Source organism: Phocoena phocoena, chromosome 3 (genome assembly GCF_963924675.1).
Source record: "Phocoena phocoena chromosome 3, mPhoPho1.1, whole genome shotgun sequence".
NCBI classification, from domain to species: domain Eukaryota; kingdom Metazoa; phylum Chordata; class Mammalia; order Artiodactyla; family Phocoenidae; genus Phocoena; species Phocoena phocoena.
Window position 1 is genome coordinate 129757050 of NC_089221.1, and position 7313 is coordinate 129764362.

Sequence of the window (7313 nt, forward strand, 5' to 3'; positions counted from 1 at the left end):
ACGCCTAGAAGCTCATCTCTCGTGTCTGCCATCTGCTCAGTCCCGGGGGGTGTACTGGAAAAAGCCCAGACACCACGAAGCCCGGGGAGGTTACAAACAACCAACCTCTGAAACGCCCTGCAGATGCTTTTTCTCGCTTCTCCCTTACTTGAAAAATAATTAGTCATGGACTAAATTAACACACAGGAAAGGATAGGGAATCAGAGACTAATCAGAGATACTCATGCGCTTACTGCCTGGAATTTAATAATCATACATTTTTCCCATACCTTTTTTTCAGAATTTCTACTTGAAGAAAAAAATGTGTCATAAATTCGCTGGAACCTCTCCCCCGTCTACTACTCCCCATCCCAGTCTCTCCCACCCTGCAGTCAACCAATATCCTGAAGTAGGTGTGTATCTCTCCCACTCATTTTCTTATGTTTATTACATATGTACAGAACTTTCATACTTTAAATTACATATTCAAAATAATATTTTACGTATTTTAAAAAATTTCATATGGGTCACATTTTTTACCATTTGCTTTTTTTTTTTTTTTTGCGGTACGCGGGCCTCTCACTGTTGTGGCCTCTACCATTGCGGAGCACAGGCTCCGGACGCGCAGGCTCAGCGGCCATGGCTCACGGGCCCAGCCGCTCCGCGGCATGTGGGATCTTCCCGGGGCATGAACCCGTGTCCCCTGCATCGGCAGGCAGACTCTCATCCACTGCACCACCAGGGAAGCCCTACCATTTGCTTTTGCAATGCAACAGGTTTTAGTTTTATCTACATCGATGCATATTCATTTATTGTAAATGACTAGTAGATATTTATTGTAAATTTATTATACTATTTATTATTACTGTAAATGTATTATATTATTGTATGATATGAAGTTATCACAATTTATGAACCCATTCCCTGATTAGTGGACATTTGTTTCCAGTTTTTACCATGGCAACAGTGATGCAATAGACATTCTCAGATGTGTCTTCTTATGCACACTAGGCGAGTTTTACACACATATATATGGTTGTACATATATATACTCCCGGATATATACGTACAAGAGCTGGGTGGTAGGGTGTGCACATTTACATCTTCACTAGATATTGACAGACTGTTCAAACTGCATGACACTCTGACCTCCCTGAGTTGCACCAAAGTGTTCACTCCTCCACGGAGGAGGTAAGGTCTAACCCATGTTGTCTCCGTACCCAAGGATTTTCTACAGGATGTCTCATATAAAGAGATCAGTTAGCTTCCAATTGGTGCACATGTGGTGGGGTAAAATTAGAGAGGTGTTTGTTCGTCTGCTGTCTCTTCCACTACTCCTGGAGTGACCTGAGACAGAGCAGTCTAAGTTTCTTTCCCCCATATGTGTAATGGAAATAAGACCACTATCACCTATTAGAGTTACTGTTAGGGTTCAAGGAAATGGTACCCATTTAGAGAACCTGGGTACAGTGTCTGACTACCTAAGGGGAACTTAATGAGTGAACGAGTGTCCTTTTTTAAAAATTGTTGACCTCCATGCTATAGATCCCAAAGTTCTTTTGGGGTGACCCAGGCAGTGCAAAACTGAACAGATCATGAGAAGCTAGTGACAAAGAGACACTACCAAGGTTTCTCCCATGTACTGAGGTTTCACAAAAGGGTAAAGGAAAATCTCATGGGTATAAGTGCTTGGGAGGTACTGAAAGTAACAGCAAAAGGTCCTGCTTATTAATTCATGCTCCAAGACTCTGTAAGGGTTCTTTCTTCCTTCCTCCCTTTGTTTTCTTAAAAAAAAAAAAAAAAACCCAAAGAACACATCATAGGAGCTCTTTAAAAAAAAACTCCAAGGAACCCTGTGTGGCAAAGAAACCTAAAGGCCGAACTTACGCCTTTGTATTAAGCCTCAGGGAGGCTACTGATTGTCCTAAACACACCTGGCACAAGCTCCCGCAACACCTCTGATGCAACACATTTCTCTAGAGGCCACAGGAATAAAAATAAATAAATAAAAAGGTGCTCTCTCTAGAATGTTAGCAGAGGATGCCAGCACCTAAAACATGAATGGGAAGGAACAGAAGAAGGGCGGGGGGAGACGGGGAGGGGGGGAGAGGGGGGGAGAGGGGGATGGGGGAGAGGGGGAGGGGGAGGGGGAGGGAGAGAGAGGGAGGGAGGGAGAGGGAGATGCTGAGAGTGACAGAATTAAAGCAAGCAGCGACTGAGAGCACGAGAAAGCTCAACACCTATATTGCTGTCTAAATAGGGCAACCTACAGGGTATTTCTTTTCCCCGACAAAGTCAGTAATGGATCGTCTGCACCAATAATGCATCCTCCCCTTTATTTTGCAAGAAAGAAAAGCACAGTAAGTAGATGCCCAGAAGAAGTGTGGCTGCTTAGGAGTCCTGAGCAGGAGACAAAAATGGGATGTCTGTTTGTTCGGTCATTAACAAATGCACCGGCAAGACGGAATCCAGGAATGTTAGGATTTGGAGCAAGAGTACGATCCTGTGAGCCACAGAGTCTAATGGGGTTGGTGTTCCTTCCTGTCTAATATGGAGGAATTGAATTGAGTAAAGGCCCTGATGGGAAAGGTCAAAGTAAGCACTGAGGTACCGCACCCTTTATTCCATCCCTCATCCTTCCAAGTCGAGCAGGATGAAAGCCTGAGCCTAAAGTTATCAGACCAATTAGCGGGATGGATGGGAAGACATTAAACGAGAACTGTTTCCTGGTTCGGTAAAATCTCATTAATTCCAATCCCATTTGGTAAATTGCACGTAAGCTAGAATGAAATTTACAATAGAGTGCAGCTATGAAGAACAGGGTCCCAAGAAAGGAGGACCTGTTCATTAACTTCCCTAAGCCTCAGTCTTCTCACACGTTATATGGGGATATTAATCGTAGCTTCTTTATTACTAGGTTGGTGTGGTGATCATGGAATGGGGGCTGTCAGATGCTTATAGCACAATGACCAGAATGGAGCTAGTTCTCACTAAATTGGAGCTAATATTTTTAATCATAATAATCATTGGTATAACTCAAGTCAAAGAATGATAGAATTTCTGAGCCCTAAGTGATCTTAGCCATCATCTGGTGTAGCGCTCTTCCAGAAAATGAAAGGGGCCCAGACAGGCTCAGAGACTGGTGTGAGGTCACTCAGCCATTCGCTGCCTCCTGTGTAGGAAAACACGTCCAGGAACCTCTGCCACCCATGAGACACCGGGCTTAGCACCTTATGGCTGAAAGGGAGCTGTCATTAGAAAGAACTTTATGTCTTCATTAAACCAAAGCCACAGAGAATTCTACGTAGAAGTGCTAGATAAGCAGCTAGTTCAAGGGAGGACAGTACTAAAAAGAACACAGCTGTTTTAAAATAGAACAGGAAAGACCAGACCAAGACAAAACAAAACAAAAACCAAAAACCCCACTGATTCAGACTTGCTGGTAAAGGGAACCATCTTTTCTTCTCAAAGTCCCTCGAGGTATTTGGCTTTTATTTGTTAAAAGTAACTCGATTTTTAAAAAAATATAAATAAATAAAAGGAAGCCCCTTTTGCAGAAGGTAAGAGAAGAAAAGCAAATTGAGAATGAGGACAAGGAAAAAGGGTAGAAATCCACAAAAAGAGGACTTTGTAAAGAATTCAGCATTACAACGGCCACTGGAAGCTGATGGCCTGGAGCGATGAGACTTTCTTTTGGCTTGTGCCTGAGGCGCCTACTCAACACCCTACTCCTCATCAGGGCAAAGCAGTTATATTGAAAAATATAAACTTAAATAATAGATTAAGTTTGCTCTTCAACTAAAACGTCCTTTGCTTGAACGACTAAAGGTATCTGTTTTGAATTCTCGACTCTGTATTTGATGGAACTGGACCCGTCAAGGACATTCTATGTTTTTTTCAATAATTGAGTTCTCGATGCGTGTGTTTAGTGCGCGTGCACGTAACACGCAGATGGCGTCGAGATTTAAATTTCATTGAAAAGCGTGTTAGTCAACTTGTGGGTGTTTCTATTTTAACCAGAAAAACACAAAAAGATTTTCTTTGTTCCCTTCCTTCCTTCGCCCTCCTTCTCCTTGCCTCCCTCCCTCTCTCTTTCCCTCCCTTTCTTCCTCTCCTACAGGGAATCTAAAACAAATGGAACTTGTTTAACCTGACTAATGAAAAGCCACTTGTGTTGGCCACTGGAAAAAGCCAAGTACGGCTGAGAGTCCTGGGAGTATGACTGATAGATACTTGATTTTTAAAATCCATCTATTAGTGTATCCTCCTAACTGACCCCCCTAAAAAAACACAAACCGAAACCCAGCATCCCATGACTGACTTTTTCCCTAGTCCTGACAGCCCCACATTGCACATTCAGGCCCCGCTTTCAGTGGGGCTCTGGTCTGCACATTGGCTGCCAGCCTCTGACAAACATCCTCACTTCTGTCAGGGCTGCTTATGGCCCAGAAAAAAAAGGGGGGGAAGACAAATGTCGCTAATGAACTGGAAAAGTAACACACTTGTAAGAATCAGCATAAAGATTACACGTTTCCTACTCTCAGAAAAAGGAAAATCAACTCAAAAAAAAAAAAAAAAGAAAGAAAAGATCTCCCCACCACCAAACATTCCCACCAAGTTACAGGGAGTAGAGATCCTGGTGCCTGATCTCTCTTCTTCCTGTCTTACTGTGTGTGTGTATGTGATGTATGTGTCAGTGTGTCTGTACGAGTGTGTTTCTCCCTCCCTCCCAGGATCATAGCACCAGAAGATGCTATGTTACAGAATTGCTGTACAGCAACTTTGACAACAGAGTAAAACCTGCTGTCCAGGCTGTACAGAGGAGAAGATTCTACATCTTAAGCGCCAGGAGTGGATGGGTAAGAAATACCATACTGCAAAGAGGGCAGTGCAGCCTCGTTCCATCAGACACTAGCCCTGTGCCCTCTGCCACGTACACATCACCGTCCTGTGGGCCTTTCTGCTATTTTTCCATTGATGAACCGGGTAGCTTAAATTCCATATTGTCTATTAAACGAGGTGTATCCCAGAGGCTGATAGCACAGCTGCGTTCCTAACGGACTGGAGTGAGAGTGAAGTTAACGCTAGCTGAAGTCAGTACAAACCCCCGTCTGATCTCTTGGTAGTCACCTGACTTTCGGGGAACACTCCACACCAGAACAACCAATACTTGCTGACTGTAGTAAACCTCACTAGTTTTTACTTACCCCATGTACGTGCTTTAACAAATTATCACAAACTGGTAGCTTCAAAGAGCAGAAATGTATTCACACAGTTCTGGAGGCCAGAAGTGTAAAAATCCCGGTGTCAGCAGGGTTGATTCCTTCTGGAGAGATTCTCCCATGCCTGTCTCCTAGCTTCCAGGGAATGCTGGCCACCCTTGGGATTTCTTGGCTTATCGATGCATCACTCCAATATGTACTTCCAAATTTACATCGCTTTCTCTGTGCGTCTTCTTTCTTTCTCTTCTGAGGATACCAGTCATTGGGTTTAGGGCCCACCCAAATCCCAGACGATCTCATTTTGAGATCCTTAATTACAGATGCAAAGACCCTTTTTCCAAATAAAGTCACATTCACAAGTTCCAGGGAGACACACCTTTTGGGGGGACACTATGCAAGTCACTACATCTAGTATCTGTTCTCTAGTCTACTAGTAATAATACCTCAGTTTTTCATTAGGATACCCCAATTACTTCATGCTCAGCCCACAAAACATGGCTGGGCTCTCCTGGACTCCAAGGGTGAATCCGTGGCACAGACGAAGCCAATCAATAGCCCATCCCTACAGCCTCTCTGCCTGGATCAGCCTGTAACCTAGCTGTCCATTTAGATTCAGTCTTCGGTCATTTTCAGGAAGTTAACAGGGGTAAAACCTTTTTCTCCCAGAGCTGTTGGGAAAGTTAGAGGAAAGATCTGTCTGAAAGAATATATCCCTGTAGAGTAGACTCAGAATGGGGAAAGAACAGAGAGTTCCTGGATCCACCTGTACCTGAAGGCACCCTGAGATTTCATAGTTACATGTTCTACTTAAGACCCCACCCCCCTGACTTCACCTACTTGGGTGTTGCGTTTCCTTCATTTCCAAGTGATTTTTTTTTTAAACTGAGTAATGCATTATCATTCATTCCACTAATATTTGAGTGTCCATCAATAACCATGCATGGTACTATTCACTAGGATAAAGTGATGATAATCAAAGATGGAGTCCCTGACTTCCAGAGTTTAAAGTCTCATAGGGATTGCTGAGATGTTCTAATGGGATTTCTGCAATGCGTAGGAGGAAGGCTTCGAGCTCGTCTAGCGTTCAATCCCACCTTTTCACAGAGGCACAGGATGTAAGAGTAAGATCCATAAGCCAGGAGAGTCTGAGGGCAAATTTGCAAAACACTGTCATCAATCCCAAAGCTCCGGGGAAAGAAAAAGGTGTGGAAATGAGGGTAGACAGAGAAGATGGATTGCAGATCGGCTGGCCCTGTTCAGCCCAGAAGGAGCCTGCCCTCTCCCCAAGGTAGTTTTAGCTTTCTAGCCTTAGAGATGATCACAGCACCCCGATCTGCTCAGTAGTTCCAGATGAGGAAAGACCAGCAATAATAGGAAAATACAGGCTTCTGGAGACACAGGCACCAGGAAGCACTCGGGTGTCCCAAAAGAAAAGCTAGCAACAGCCCCTCCACTGGGTAATCTTTCTAGATAAACTCACTGAGTAGTAAGCTGGCTAAATGTCTGCTAAGAGAAACAGTTATAGGTTACAACTGTGTGACATATTTAAAACAGCATCACCTCTTTCCAGTTCGGCTGTAAATTCCTAGAGGATAGGAACTCTAGGGGATATGGTTCCTTGGTTTGGCCCTCAGTGTCTAAACCTCCTTCTTTTTGTTTTTTGGCGATACGTGGGCCTCTCACTGTTGTGGCCTCTCCTGTTGCTGGGCACAGGCTCCGGACGCACAGGCTCAGCGGCCATGGCTCACGGGCCCACCCGCTCCGTGGCATGTGGGATCTTCCCAGACTGGGGCACGAACCCGCATCCCCTGCGTTGGCAGGCAACCACTCTCAACCACTGTGCCATCAGGGAAGCCCTAAACCTCCTTCTTATATAATGGAATCTTGTATTTCATGAAACCCAATCTACATGCCTCCATAGGAGCTAAAATACCAGCCTCTTTTGGGTCTAGGGTATGGGTATGGCATCTGGGCTCTGCCAACCGGACATACCAGCACCAAGTGTTGAACTACACATCAGTGATGGGAGAAGTGGGGGTAACACACCGCGATGAGCGGTCCCTGTGCTTGTGGGCAGTGTGCAGGACTGCTTCTTTCAACAGTACAAGGTGA